Below are 16545 nucleotides of genomic sequence, written 5' to 3' on the forward strand. Positions count from 1 at the left end.
CTACTCTTTTGTTGTTGTCGTCATTTTACTTAAGTTAACCAGGGACAAATTTGTTGCTTTCAGGACTTATCTCATAGGAGAAAGGTCACTGGGACAAAGAGCTAGTTATGAAAGACCAGTTCTCCTATGCAGGTGTTGTCTAGCACACTAAAGTTGAGTTTAGTCAGGTGAGATTTTTATTTCTGTTTCTCTCCTTGGATTCTTCACTCTGAAGAGAAATAGACAATATCTGCCTCCTGAGCATCCTCGGTGCCATTGTTAAGCAGCAGTTAGATACGAGCAATGGAATGGTAAGTGTTAACTTATAGGGGATAAGGAAATGTTCCATTTGCCAGGTTGATAACTAACTTCCTATAGACACAGAATAAACGTATGGTTCTTGTGCCATGGGAGATAGGCAACTTTGAATGGAATATCCAGACAGGTAGACTATATATCAGGAAGAAATACGGATGAAGTAGTTTAAAAAAAAAGAAAGAAAGAAAGAAAAGAAATAAGAAAAAAGAAAGAAACTCCCCTCTTGGCAGTAAAGATGACCACCTCTAATCAGTCTGGATGACCAATAGTTTTATAATATCAATTACATGTCATTTTAATTGCAGTTTTGCTCCCCCCACTGAGTTTCTCTTAGGTACCTATAGGTAATGAGCATGCGTGAACACTGCCAAATAGTTCTATAACTAGAGTAGCTATAATTCAAGGAAATAGGAGAGGAATAAATTATTTAGTAGGTGGGATATATTTACCACTCGTATCTAAAATCAGATAATTTGTACACAACACATTAACAGGATTCCAGTCGTTTCTTAAGGGGTAGTCCTCTCTCTCTCACTTTCATTTCACTTGGCCTATGCGAGAGCATATTTTCCCTTCCTCTTGTCACAATGTGTTAGTCAGCTTTTCATCACTATGACCAAAAGATCGGACAAGAACAACTTAGGGGCCGGGGCTGGGGTTCAGTGGTAGCACATTTGCCTGGCATGAGTAACACACTGGGTTTGATTCTCAGCACCTCATGTAAATAAATAAAATAAAGGTCTATCAACAACTTAAAAAATATATATGAACAACTTACAGGAGGAAAAGTTTATTTTGGCTCACAGTTTCAGAGGTTCAGTCCATGGTCAGCCAACTCTATTGCTCTTAGCCCAAGATGAGGCAGAATGTCATGGTGGAAGAATGCAGGGGAGGAAAGCAGCTCGGGACAAGATAACCAAAAACACGAGTGTAAGGGGCTTGGGATAATATAATCCCCCAGGAGAAACCCCCAGTGACCTGCTTCCTCTAGCCACATCCTCCCTGCCTACAGTTACCACCCATTCATCCATTTAAATTACTCATCCATCAAAGGACTACTCCACTGATTGGGTTACAACTTTCATAATCTAATCATTTCACCTCTGAACATTCTTGCATTGTTTCACACATGTGCTTTCCAGATCTGTACTACATCCAAACATACTGCACTCCCATATAGCCTAATAAAACTTTCTTCTTCTAAACTTCTGCTCCTTGCCTGAATTTTTCTCAAGTGAAGAACACAAGGACAAAGGAAATTTCCATGTGTAATTCCAATAACACTATTACTCTGTGGTTTCCTATAATGCAAAATACTTTCTCAATTTTCAAACCATTTTTATTCAGTGCTATCTGCCGGTCAATTTCACTTCCCTCATTCCCCTCAACATGTACTTGGAGGAAACTTGAATAATCATAGTCTTTGCTCATTCTTCGGTTTCAAGTGACAAACATTTCTGTTCTCTTGAAAATTTAGTAGAGTCTTTTCCTAGACAACTTTCTATTCAGGTGTAATCTGGCTTTTAGAAAGATGCCCTTGGAGAGAATAAAAGCACATCGGAGGTAGGCTGGGGGCGGAGGGCATGGGGCAAACCAAGAGGTTCCTCTTCAAGGAAGCTTGATTCTTCAGCCCTGCCACTAAGGGAAACTAACCCTGTTGTGTGTCTGCTCTGTCTGATTTCCTTTTCTTTAGATTTTTATGACCTTTTCCCTCTGGGTCTTAATCAGCTCCTAATTGTAAATGACAAAAACTGGTTTAAATGTAAGAGGAAATTTACTTTCTCAAGGAACTGAAAAATGCAGAAGTAACACTGGCTTTAGACATGATTGGATCTAGGCTTTTCAAAGATAAAGGGGTTGGTCTCTCTTTTCTGGGCTCTGAGTTGATGGCACTCTCAGGTTCCCAGGAGCCTCACACATCTTCTCTGCTAGTAATCGCAGCACAAAGAAAACCATTCCTTCTAATCAGTCGATCATGGTCCTAAAATGGAACTAAGTGTTCTTTTTCCAAGAGAGAGAATGCATCTATCTAACAGACTCTCGCACACCTCTGCAGTGCTCAAGAGAGGAGGAACTGGAGAGACAGGAAAAGTAAGCCTCTTGGACTAATACCAGGAGAAGGATAGTTTCCCCAGGAAAATCAACTCTAAGCATAAAAATGGGAATGGTACTGGCTAGGCAAAAACAGCATGTATGCACTATTTTCATGTCTTTACCATGTCTAATTATATGCTCTGTCTACTATACTCCTTTTGTAATTAAGGCTACATATGGCTCCCATAGCTGCTGGTTCAGACATGGTGCATGGTTCAGACATGACTGTGTGTGTCCAGGGAGCTCCTGCCATCTGGAATGGACACAAAGAACCCCACAGGAATGGCCAGCCCATAATCCTGTCAAACTAAAAACCCTGCAACACAGACCGATGCAGGAACTTTCTACAAAAGCCTTCAGGATCCACCACATGCCTTGTAAAGTCAAGATAGTTAATCAGTGAGTTCAGCAACATCTATTCCTAAAACCAAAGAGAAGAAGAGAATTATTTCACTGAATATGAGCATCTCTTGCAGGAGACTGTTGGCAGAAGCAGTTTCTCAAAGGGTGATGATTCTAAACGCCTGCAATAGAATCCCTAAGGTTGACTGGATGCTCATTGAAACCCAGATTCTGCCACTGTACTTAAGATCTTCTGAATTGTCAACTCTGGGGAATGGGTCCCCAATCTGCAATTTTCAAACATTTCCAAGCACGGCCAGAAGGAAGGTGAAACAGATGAGGGGACTAGTGCAACATTTAAGCAGGCACTCACTCTAGGGGCTGACCCTGCACTTGCACACCCCCCGAACAATGTGCCTCCTTAAATGTTGGCCTAGGCCTCTTGCTCCCGTCCCTCTCCTCCATCCTGATGTTGCTCCAGGAGCTTGGGAATTGTATAGCACATCAGATTTGACAACCAAGAAAGAATACAGACTTTGGCGTAACAGCACCTCCAGTTGGCTACAATCACACTTGGGACAGTTTCATGAGAAATAGGAAGCACTCCACAATGGTGCTAATAAGATATTCATATTTTAGTGGAATCCCACCCCATCCCCTTACACAGCCAACTGTAACCATCTAAAACTGTTCAACTCAAATATGTGTTGAGTGTCAACTTCGTAAGCCTGGCACTGTGCCCACACTCTTGTGGAATGCTAAGATAAAAAAAAATTTAAAAATAATTATCAGAAAAAAATCTACCCTGAGCAAAAATTAGAAAATTATGAAACTCAAATATTCTATATTTGTCTGTGTTTCAAGGCACCCATCTTTTTGATCCCTACAGTGTGCCCACCCTAACCTCACCCCTGTCTTTTTCACATTTCACTTTATTGCCGTATCTAGCTATACTCCCGTAGCTAACTCCACTGCTACATCCAACACTGTTCCCACTAGAATCACATCTCTTATGTCTAACTCGGCCATCGTAGTTAACCACCCTGCCACCACCAACCCTGCAGATTCTCAGAACAGTCTCCATTATCAGCCCAAGATCTGGATTTGGACATCTTTCCACCTCTGCAAGTCCAGCCCCTTACTACACCAAGTATTCCATGCTCTTAAAAGTCCAGCCATGAGAGGAGGGAAGATGGCGGCGAGGGGAGTGCATTACCCCCGTGTGCTGCTTCACTGTGTGGGAGTGTGACAAGTCAGGACGGCTGAAGGATATCTTGTTGGGAATTTCCAGCAATAGTGGGGTGCGCCGGAACCTGGAGGAAGGATTTCCATCGCATGAGGATCGGCTACGGGGACTCAAACGCGAGAGGTTTGTCGCACGGAGGGTAAAACTGCTTATTCAGCGAATCGCCCCGCGGCTGGAGTCTGCAAGGCGCGCTGGGATAGAGACGCAGGGTTACAGCGCTGCAGTTTCTGCCAGACGCGCAAGCACCGCACTCAGGGCTGAATTCTGGGTTCGAGACGGGGAAGGAAGCGGTCCATCTCGGTTCTCCACACCGGTCAGACCACAGAGGAGGCCAGCAGCCACCATGTTGGTAAACTGACGTCACCACACCTGTTTTTGACTGACCGCAGCTCATTCAGCCATAGAACAGGTAATTTCAGGCTGCAATTCGCCTGCGGCTTGCAGACAGATTGCTAGGGTTCAGCGCCTGGGGGCTTCTTAAAATCTGATCTTATCGGAGTGAACACGGAGCGCGGGGCGGCCGAGTCCCGGCTCCCGGAGCCGTCCCGGAACCGCCCTGGCTCCGGGCTGCGGAGCCTGCGGAGGCTGCTTCTTGGACCCTGCTAATATCAGAGCAAACACGAAACACCAAGAGGCCGAGTTCCGGCTCCCGGAACTGAGCCCGCGGGGACTGCTTCTTGGAGCTTACACTTGTAGGAGCTTACACCGAGCACAGAGCGGCCGAGTTCCGGCTCCCGGAACCGTCCCGGAACCGCCCTGGCTCAGGGCTGCGGAGCCCGCGGAGGCTGCTTCTTGGACCCTGCTACTATCAGAGCATACACCAAACACTAGGCGGCCGAATTCCGGCTCCCGGAACTGAGCCCGCGGGGGCTGCTTCTTGGAGCCTACACTTATAGGAGCTTACACCGAGCACGGAGCGGCCGAGTTCCGGCTCCCGGAACTTCCCTGGACCGGGGCTGGGAGCCCGCGGAAACTGTGTCTCGGTCCGGGTCCTGCTGAGGGCAGGTCAGGACTCACCCATTGCTTGGGTTGCCTGGCAAGGGGAACGAAATGCTGCCATTCGCATAGGATACCAACATGGCAGAGATCTGATGTCAGCAGAAAGCGGTGGAGGAGAGATCTTCATCAATACCAGCGGTGACATAAGCAGTTGGTCTCCTGGTAAGGGGGGTGAGGCTCAGTCACCCGAGTCTCCTCAATTTGTCCTCGAGCCAGAGGGAAGGAGCCGGGCCGCCGCCAGCCCCCGGAGCAGGCCCAGCGGCTCGCCAGCGTGGTGACCGCGTGACCCCAATTGGAGAGGGGGCGGAGCGGAGCCGCCACCCAAACCCGCCAGGTGGGCAGACCCACGACCCAGTAGTACATGGGCGTGGTAGGAGGGGCAGGGCAGAGCCGCCCTTCGCGCTTGCAAGGTAAACAGACCTGTGACAGCCTGGCGGGTCAGGCCCAGTGGCCTGCCAGTGTGGTACACACGTCACCCCAACTCGAGTAGGGGCAGAGCAGATCCTTATCCCACGCCCGGATCAGGCCCTGCCGGTGTGGTGGTCACGTGACCCCAATTGGAGTGGGGGTGGAGCGGAACCGCCACCCGTGCCCGCAGGGTGAGCAGACCAGTGATCAACCTGCAGATCAGGCCCAGGGGTCCGCAGGCGTGGTAGGAGGGGCAGGGCAGATCCGCCGCCCGCGCCTTCAAGGTAGGCAGACCTACAACAGACCTGCGGATCAGGCCCAGGAGCCTGCCGGCGGGGTACAAATACCACCCTAATTGGAGTAGTGACAGAGCAGAGTCGCCTCCCTTGCCAGGAACAGACCCAGCATCCTGCAGGCGGGGTAGTCACGACACCCCAATTGGAGTAGGGGCAAAGCAGAGCCTCCACTCGTGCCCGAAAGGTGGGCAGATCTGCGACCGACCAGCAGGACAGGCCCAGTGGCCTGCTGGTACGACAGACACGTCACCCCAATTGGAGTAGGGGCAGAACAGAGCCGCCACCAGCTCCCAGAACAGGCCCAGTGACCTGCCGGCGTGGTAGCCACGACACCCCAATTGGAATAAGGAGAGAGCAGAGCCGCCGCCCGCACCTGCAGGAAAGATACGCAAGCAGTATGAAAAGACAAGGAAAGAAAGGACCACAAGCAATGCAGGTCAACGCAACTTTAGAAGAGGTAACAGCTGCAGCAGATGGAATGTCAGATAAAGAATTCAGGATATACATGCTTCAGATGATCTGGAGTATCAAGGAAGACATTAAACAGCAAAATCAGACAATGAAAGATCACTTCGACAACGAATTACGCAAACAAATCCAGGAAGCAAAGGATCAACTATACAGGGAGATAGAGGTTATAAAAAACAAGCAATCAGAAATCCTAGAAATGCAGGAAGCAATAAACCAACTTAAAAACTCAATGGAGAATACTACCAACAGAGTAGAACACTTAGAAGATAGAACATCAGACAATGAAGACAAAGTATTTCAACTGGAAAAGAACATAGACAGCTCAGCAAGACTGTTAAGAAACCATGAGCAGAACATCCAAGAAATATGGGATAACATTAAGAGACCAAACTTAAGAGTCATTGGGATACAGGAAGGTACAGAGCTCCAAACCAAAGGAATGAGCAGTCTATTCAATGAAATAATACAAGAAAACTTCCCAGACTTGAAGAATGAGACAGAATCCCAAATCCTAGAAGCCTACAGGACGCCGAATGTGCAAAATCATAAGAGATCCACACCTAGACACATTATAATGAAGATGCCCAACATACAGAATAAGGAGAGAATTTTAAAAGCTACAAGAGAAAGGAAGCAGATTACATTTAGGGGCAAGCCAATCAGGATAACAGCTGATCTTTCAACACAGACTCTGAAAGCTAGAAGATCCTGGAATAACATATTTCAAACACTGAAAGATAATGGGTTCCAACCAAGAATTGTGTATCCAGCGAAATTAAGCTTCAGGATGGAGAATGAAATTAAAACCTTCCACGATAAACAAAAGTTTAAAGAATTCGCAGCTAGAAAACCATCTCTTCAAAACATCCTAGCCAAAGTATTACAGGAAGAGGAAATGGAAAATAACAATGAAAACCAACAGTGGGAGGTAGGACAGTAAAGGGGGGGGGGAAACAATCAAAGAGGAAAACAAACAATGTTTAGTAACAGAAATAAACAAATATGGCTGGAAGAACAACCCATATCTCAATAATAACCCTAAATGTTAATGGCTTAAACTCACCAATTAAGAGACACAGGCTAGTAGAATGGATCACAAAACAAGACCCAACAATATGCTGCCTACAGGAGACGCATTTGATAGGAAAAGACATACATAGGCTGAAGGTGAAAGGTTGGGAAAAATCATATCACTCATATGGACTTCGGAAACAAGCAGGCGTGTCCATACTCATATCAAATAAAATAGATTTCAAGCCAAAGTTAATCAAAAGAGATAAAGAGGGACACTACATACTGCTTAAGGGAACCATACACCAACAAGACATAACAATCATAAATATTTATGCCCCAAACAATGGTGCAGCTATGTTCGTCAAACAAACTCTTCTCAAGTTCAAGAGTCTAATAGACCACCACACCATAATCATGGGAGACTTCAACACACCTCTCTCGCCACTGGACAGATCTTCCAAACAAAAGTTGAATAAGGAAACTATAGAACTCAATAACACTATTAATAACCTAGACCTAATTGACATATATAGAGTATACCACCCAACATCAAGCAGTTACACTTTTTTCTCAGCAGCACATGGATCCTTCTCAAAAATAGATCATATATTATGTCACAGGGCAACTCTTAGACAATATAAAGGAGTAGAGATATTACCATGCATCTTATCTGATCATAATGGAATGAAACTGAAAATCAACGATAAAAGAAGGAAGGAAAAAGCATACATCAATTGGAGAATGAACAATAGGTTACTGAATGATCAATGGGTTATAGAAGACATCAAGGAGGAAATTAAAAAATTCTTAGAGATAAATGAAAACACAGACACAACATATCGGAATCTATGGGACACATTAAAAGCAGTTCTAAGAGGAAAATTCATTGCTTGGAGTTCATTCCTTAAAAAAAGAAAAAACCAACAAATAAATGATCTCATACTTCATCTCAAAATCCTTGAAAAAGAAGAGCAAAACAACAGCAAAAGAAGTAGAAGGCAAGAAATAATTAAAATCAGAGCTGAAATTAATGAAATCGAAACAAAAGAAACAATTGAAAAAATTGACAAAACTAAAAGTTGGTTCTTTGAAAAAATAAACAAAATCGACAGACCCTTAGCGATGCTAGTGAAGAGAAGAAGAGAGAGAACTCAAATTACTAGCATACGGGATGAAAAAGGCAATATCACAACAGACACTTCAGAAATACAGAAGATAATCAAAAACTATTTTGAATCCTTATACTCCAATAAATTAGAAGATAGTGAAGGCATAGATAAATTTCTTAAGTCATATGATCTGCCCAGATTGAGTCAGGAGGATATAGAAAACCTAAACAGACCAATATCAATTGAGGAGATAGAAGAAACCATCAAAAGACTACCAACTAAGAAAAGCCCAGGTCCCGATGGGTATACAGCAGAATTTTACAAAACCTTTAAAGAAGAACTAATACCAATACTTTTCAAGCTACTTCAGGAAATAGAAAAGGAGGGAGAACTTCCAAATTCATTCTATGAGGCCAACATCACCCTGATACCTAAACCAGACAAAGACACTTCAAAGAAAGAAAACTACAGACCAATATCTCTAATGAACCTAGATGCAAAAATCCTCAATAAAATTCTGGCGAATCGGATACAAAAACATATAAAAAAAATTGTACACCATGATCAAGTAGGATTCATCCCTGGGATGCAAGGCTGGTTCAATATACGGAAATCAATAAATGTTATTCACCACATCAATAGACTTAAAAATAAGAACCATATGATCATCTCGATAGATGCGGAAAAAGCATTTGACAAAGTACAGCATCCCTTTATGTTCAAAACTCTAGAAAAACTAGGGATAACAGGAACATACCTCAATATTGTAAAAGCAATCTATGCTAAGCCTCAGGCTAGCATTATTCTGAATGGAGAAAAACTGAAGGCATTCCCTCTAAAATCTGGAACAAGACAGGGATGCCCTCTCTCTCCACTTCTCTTCAACATAGTTCTCGAAACACTGGCCAGAGCAATTAGACAGACGAAAGAAATTAAAGGCATAAAAATAGGAAAAGAAGAAATTAAATTATCACTATTTGCAGATGATATGATTCTATATCTAGCAGACCCAAAAGGCTCTACAAAGAAACTATTAGAGCTAATAAATGAATTCAGCAAAGTGGCAGGATTTAAAATCAACACGCATAAATCAAAGGCATTCCTGTATATCAGCGACAAATCCTCTGAAATGGAAATGAGGACAACCACTCCATTCAAAATATCTTCAAAAAAAATAAAATACTTGGGAATCAACCTAACAAAAGAGGTGAAAGACTTATACAATGAAAACTACAGAACCCTAAAGAGAGAAATAGAAGAAGATCTTAGAAGATGGAAAAATATACCCTGTTCATGGATAGGCAGAACTAACATCATCAAAATGGCGATATTACCAAAAGTTCTCTATAGGTTTAATGCAATGCCAATCAAAATCCCAATGGCATTTCTTGTAGAAATAGAGAAAGCAATCATGAAATTCATATGGAAAAATAAAAGACCCAGAATAGCAAAAACAATGCTAAGCAGGAAGTGTGAATCAGGCGGTATAGCGATACCAGACTTCAAACTATACTACAGAGCAATAGTAACAAAAACAGCATGGTACTGGTACCAAAACAGGCGTGTGGACCAATGGTACAGAATAGAGGACACAGAAACCAATCCACAAAACTACAACTATCTTATATTTGATAAAGGGGCTAAAAGCATGCAATGGAGGAAGGATAGCATCTTCAACAAATGGTGCTGGGAAAACTGGAAATCCATATGCAACAAAATGAAACTGAATCCCTTTCTCTCGCCATGCACAAAAGTGAATTCAAAATGGATCAAGGAACTTGATATCAAATCAGAGACGCGCCGTCTGATAGAAGAAAAAGTTGGCTACGATCTACAGTCAGTGGGGTCGGGCTCCAAATTCCTCAATAGGACACCCATAGCACAAAAGTTAATAACTAGAATCAACAAATGGGACTTACTCAAACTAAGAAGTTTTTTCTCAGCAAAAGAAACAATAAGAGAGGTAAATAGGGAGCCTACATCCTGGGAACAAATCTTTACTCCTCACACTTCAGATAGAGCCCTAATATCCAGAGTATACAAAGAACTCAAAAAATTAGACAATAAGAGAACAAACAACCCAATCAACAAATGGGCCAAGGACCTGAACAGACACTTCACAGAGGAGGACATACAGTCAATCAACAAGTACATGAAAAAATGCTCAACATCTCTAGCTGTCAGAGAAATGCAAATCAAAACCACCCTAAGATACCATCTCACTCCAGTAAGATTGGCAGCCATTAGGAAGTCAAACAACAACAAGTGCTGGCGAGGATGTGGGGAAAAGGGTACACTTGTACATTGCTGGTGGGACTGCAGATTGGTGCAGCCAATTTGGAAAGCAGTATGGAGATTTCTTGGAAAGCTGGGAATGGAGCCACCATTTGACCCAGCTATTCCCCTTCTTGGTCTATTCCCTAAAGACCTAAAAAGAGCATGCTACAGGGACACTGCTACATCGATGTTCATAGCAGCACAGTTCACAATAGCAAGACTGTGGAACCAACCTAGATGCCCTTCAATAGATGAATGGATAAAAAAAATGTGGCATTTATACACAATGGAGTATTACTCTGCATTAAAAAATGACAAAATCATAGAATTTACAGGGAAATGGATGGCATTAGAGCAGATTATGCTAAGTGAAGCTAGCCAATCCCTAAAAAACAAATGCCAAATGTCTTCTTTGATATAAGGAGAGTAACTAAGAACAGAGTAGGGACGAAGAACAGGAGAAGAAGATTAACATTTAACAGGGATGAGAGGTGGGAGGGAAAGGGAGAGAGAAGGTAAATTGCACGGTAATGGAAGGAGACCCTCAGGGTTATACAGTGGAGGGGGTAGAGAGAGAGGAGGGGAGGGGAGGGGAGAGGTGGGGAGGGGGGAGGGTGGATGATGGGAAAGGCAGCGGAGCACAACAGACACTAGTATGCAATTTGTAAATCAATGGATGTGTAACTGATGTGAATCTGCAATCTGTGTATGGGGTGAAGGTGGGAGTTCATAACCCACTAGAATCAAAGTGTGGAATATGATATGTCAAGAAATTTGTAATGTTTTGAACAACCCACAATAAAAAATTAAAAAAAAAAAAAAAAAAAAAAAAAAAAAAAAAAGTCCAGCCATATTAATTGACTAAAATGAAGCATAAGCCTGGATCTACATATCATGCCATACCTTTTCCTAATCAATTAAACTCTGATAATTAAACATTTAATAAGCACCTTCTGGTTGCAAGATGGCATGAAATTACAACAGAGGAGAAAACATGTCTCAACAATTATAACAGGATAAAACAGAGCAACAATCACATTTTCTCAGAGATGCCCCAGAGACTCATTCGGACTTCAAGCCAGGATATTACCAATTTGACTGCTGACAGATAAGCACATTTATAGCTGTGGATTTTTAGATTCCTGTTCCTTTATATTAATTCTTTCCCCACAACACCTTCAGAGTTACAAAAACAGGCCAGAACCCTACAACTCTTTCATGCACCTTCTGCACAAGTGAAGGTAGCTGGTACCCTCCCCATCAAGGTCATACAAACTGGTCTCTGATTTCCCCCTGCTGCCACCTAGTGGCCTTTAGTTATAAATGAACTGTAAGTCTTCTGGTAGAAGGGGCTAAGGATATGAAAGGGGTTTATTTTATTCAGTTTTATTCACTTCATAGATGCAAAGTTGTTGCAGCTCAATGCCTGTATGGACTTCAATCTCAAAGGGACACAACAATATTTAAGTGGCAGACTTAAACTGACTCTAGGCTAAACTCTAAGCCTTCAGGATCCTGTTAAGTAGATCAAAGTCCTTTCTTCTCTTAGCTACCATGTACCAAACATCACTGATGTATTACTATTTCTTCTGATCTTACTAAGCATAAGCAATTGATTTGTTAGCCTGGAAACCATGTAAAAGTGCATAGGCCATCACGTATATTTTTAAATTATGTAAAGAAAAAAATTTCAATAAATAATTAAAATCAGTGAATTTTGTTTTTAAATTTATTTATTTATTTATTTATTTATTTATTTATTTATTCTGCTTTTTACCTATGTAAAGAAATGTCTGGACAACAGCTTGATAACATTGTGGGACATGGTTCCCCAGAGAAAAGACTCTTTTGTTTGGTGAAATGTGCTGACAAGCCATTTGGGCTGATTTAAAAATTCCCTCCAGGGAGGGCTAGGAGGGAGAAGAAGAACACTGTGGTCATGCTCCACAGAGTGCAGGTTGACCAAACATGACAGCGGTGCCATAAGATCAGGTCACCTAGTACTGTTGCACCCTCTTGTTTCTGTAATCACACTCTGTGATGTTCACACGATGACATTTATCAAAATCATATCCTCATTGTTAAGTGATGCGTGAATGTGTATTGACCTGCGTAGTAGAGGAAACACCCGGAACCAGGGCAGAGAAGGGACAGTAGAAGATGAAGCAGGAAGGACAGCAGGGCATCCTGAGCAAGCCTTCGCCTGGAGAAGACCACAGTCAGCCTCTCCTGACAGGACAGCACCGCCTGCCAGGACTTAGATGGGAAAAGGCTTCTTCTTAACAATACAGAATACATGTTTTATTTGACCAAGGTAAAGTGCCCCTTTTACTGACTTTGCAAAGTTCAGTGAACTATATGTAATATTTCCCTCTCCCTTCCAAGGCACAGTTCCTCAGCGTCTTCTTTCTATGATCCCTGTCTCTGAGCTGTGCTCGGTCTTCAAAGGCCTTGCCGCTTGAGGCAAGGATGTTGAACAGAGCCACTCACCTTATCCCTTATGCCTTTTCTAAGGTCTCCCCAAAAGAAGACCAGTGTCCTGTTTTTTGTTCCTAGGCTATTTTACATCATGAATACTCACTCACTCCTCAGTTCAAGAGAGACACATCCCTGTCCAGTTCATAAATAGTTTCTTGCCTTTAGAAAATGCACTGTAAAGATGAGGAACTGTTATAGCAGTTTGACCGAAAATTTGAGGATATTACTTTTATTCTGGCACTTTAAAAAGGCAAAAGAATCCTTGAAAATGCCCATCTTGATCAGATGGAAGATGGTTTCTGCAGGAAAGTAAGACTTAGAAATAAAGAAAAAATCCTTAATTGCCACCGCACAGATATGCAAAAAAGGCTGCTGCTTTAAGAACCTGGGGGAAACATTTGAAACTAGGAGAGGAGACCTCTTCTACCCCTCCAGAAGCAAAGGAGGGAGGCTCCTAAGCTTAGAGGAGGCTCAGGACTTCATTCCTCTGCTGGAACAGCTCATCTAACCATGCACACAATCTGGTAGCAGACTGGGGTCCCAGGGAAGCCGACTCTAAGACAGAGTGTGCATGGCATCAACACCTGCAGGAGAGACAGGATGAAGAGGAAGCAGGTTGGCCTCAGGCAGCCCAAGGGGAGATCTGAAGATAGAGTGACACTTTAAAGCTGTTCTGAGTTGGTGAATTGGGCCTTTATAGCCCATGATAATTGAGCTCTGGATGAGGGCCACCTGAAAAGGTAACAATCGGTGTGAGGCAGCTACCCCTCCGTGGCTCAGGTTCTGACAGGGCTGGCTGTGGACAGACTTCTTCCTTCCTGAGGGAACATGTGTGTGGTGCATCCCCTCCTTGCAACCCCTGGATCTGGACTCATCCCTGTAGAGGGTTCCAAAAGGTCAGGATTTCCTTCCTCTGGAAAACCAGGAATTTTTAACCAGGTTGCTCTAATATATGATTAAGTCTTCCAGGCACTATCACTAAAACTCTCTTCTCTTAGGAAGGAACATTCTAGACAGAAGGTTCAGGACATTCTGTCCACTAGTAGAGGCAGCCTCACCCACATAACAATGATTAAAAATCTTCCCTTGAAGTACTGATATGTGATACAATGTGGATGAACTTCAAAAACATGAGGGTGAGTGAAAAAAGGCAGACGTGAAAGGTCACCAATTGTATGATTCGAGCTATATGAAATATCCAAAATAGGTAAGTCCAGCAATGATGGAGGGGGAAGGAATGGGAAGTGTGGAATTGATATACCAGGAGTTTGGAACTAGACAGAGAAGGTGGTTGTACACCACTGTGAATGTACCAACTGCTTCAGGATTATTCATTTAAAAATGGTTCATTTTATGACAATTTCACCTCAAATAAAATGAGATAAAACTCTCTCCCCCTCCCTCCCCACTCTTCTCCTGGGAGCAATCCATTAAAGTAAAATTAACCTTTTATTCTAGGGGCCTTAATTTTTGAGTAAAAATTTGAGTGTGGGAGGCTAACAAAGGAGCACATGGGTTATCCCCAGTTCCTGTACAGCAGAATCCAGGTGAAGAAGCAATAATTTTTACCACCAAATCTACAGTCCATTTGTAACCCAAGTTCCTACTTCCTGTGCCACATTTATGTCCCCCCAAAAGCTCCTAGGTTCTCAAGGCAAACTCTTTATTTTTTTCCAATAACACACATATGATCAGCTAACTCTTCCCCCCATGCTTCCCCAACCAACTAAATGACTGTTTTTATTTTATAATTTTTTATTTTGAGAATTTTTAAGCTTGCACAAAGGTGGATATAATAGAATTAACCATATAACATAATGTATCTGTCACCTAGCTTAAACATTTATTACCATGCTGCCACTCTTGTTTCATATCTATCTCTCTCTCCTCTCTTCTCTCCCCCTCTCTCCCTCTCTTTCTCTCCTCTCTCTCTCTCTCTCTGCCATTTTTTTTTAAACTAAAGTACTTCAAAGCAAATCCCAGGCATCAGTACTTCTTCTCTAATGAGTAAGGACATTCTTTAAAATTGCCATGACATTGTTATGTTTAACCAAATGACCAACAATTCACTACCTAATGATAACCAATCCATATTCAAATTCCTTGTATCAAATAAGTAGTAGAAGCTGGGACTTGAACCCAGGCAGTGGGACACCAGTGGGCTTGAAAATCTGTAACTCATAGAAAGAAGATCCTCACAGAGCTCTATAGGAACTGACAGAAAAGGCAAAATAAGGAAGAACAGGCTGCAAAGAAATGGTAAGCAGAAAGTTTGTTAGTAACTCAGCAGCTGGCAGCCTCAGCCAGAAGGGGGTTCAAGATGTTTCCTTGTAGGGAACTGACATTCTCCAGGAGGACAAGTTTGGAGGCTGCAGAGGGAAACAGGCGGCAGAGGAGACCCCCAGGAATGCAGCACGAACACTGATGGCAATGGGACCTGATGGGTCCTGACAATCCCACGAGGGAAAAGTGTAAGAATGTACTCACTTGGTTCAGCCAAGCTCTTCAAAAGTTGGCAGAAACCAATAACCAGCAGGGGGCCTTTGTTACCATACAAAGTAAATATTCTAGCCCACATAATACAATTCAAATTATCCCTTTAGGTAACTGGAGGTTTGGGCTGTCTGAGAACAAGGGCCATAGTCACTAACTGCTGATATAATATGCCTGCCTTGGCTATAGTTGGTTTAAATTGTGTAAATAAGGCATGAAGAAAAAAACACTAAAAGAAACTACAGCTCAGGTGGAGGCTTTGCCGCCCTGTCTTTGAATCCCAAGAAAGCAAGCCCAGACAGGCTGGTGTTCCATAATTAACCACAAGAGGCATTTTTCTAGCTCATCCCCTAAATAGTAAAACTTAAATGGAGTTCATCGTGATCACTTTGTGGTTTCAGGATAAAGCCATATGGCAGCCACGAAAATGTACCCCTTAGATCTCCTGCTAGGGGGAACATAATTGATGACAACCAGCTCAGCTTGCTGCCACTCAGGAGTCCCCATTGTATTCGCTCTTGGGCTGTTCTCAGTCATAGACTGAGCAGAGTCAGGCTGTTTGTCCAGACCTATTCTGGAAATGAGGAGCTGCTCCAATGGGTAGCTCTGACTTTCCCAACAGCCTGGTTAACCCTTCCTTGGACTGTGCTATGATCTGAGATTCTGCCTACCCAATCCTCTCTCCTTCAGTTATTACAACTTCCTTACAGCCTCACCAGAGGCGGCCCATAAGATAGTGAAGATGGAAAATTCTTCTAGTGGGCAAACTCAAGTGTTGCAACTAGTAGGTACACTGGAAAGAAAGGCAGTCTGATGTGAGAATGTATACAGATTCCTGAACAGTGGTTCATAGCCTGGTCGATTGGCCAGAAAATGAGCAAGACGGTGTAGAGGATTGTGGATAGACACAGGGGAGTGGGCACAAAGTGTTATTTTTGTCTCACACATTAATGCTCCTCCCCAGGAAGCACCATCATAGAAGAGAACAACCAAGTAGACAAGCTGGCTCAACCAGCCAATG

This window comes from Marmota monax, unplaced genomic scaffold, assembly GCF_021218885.2.
Source record: "Marmota monax isolate L192 unplaced genomic scaffold, Marmota_monax_Labrador192_F-V1.1 WCK01_AAM20220418_F8-fsc00041, whole genome shotgun sequence".
Lineage (NCBI taxonomy): Eukaryota > Metazoa > Chordata > Mammalia > Rodentia > Sciuridae > Marmota > Marmota monax.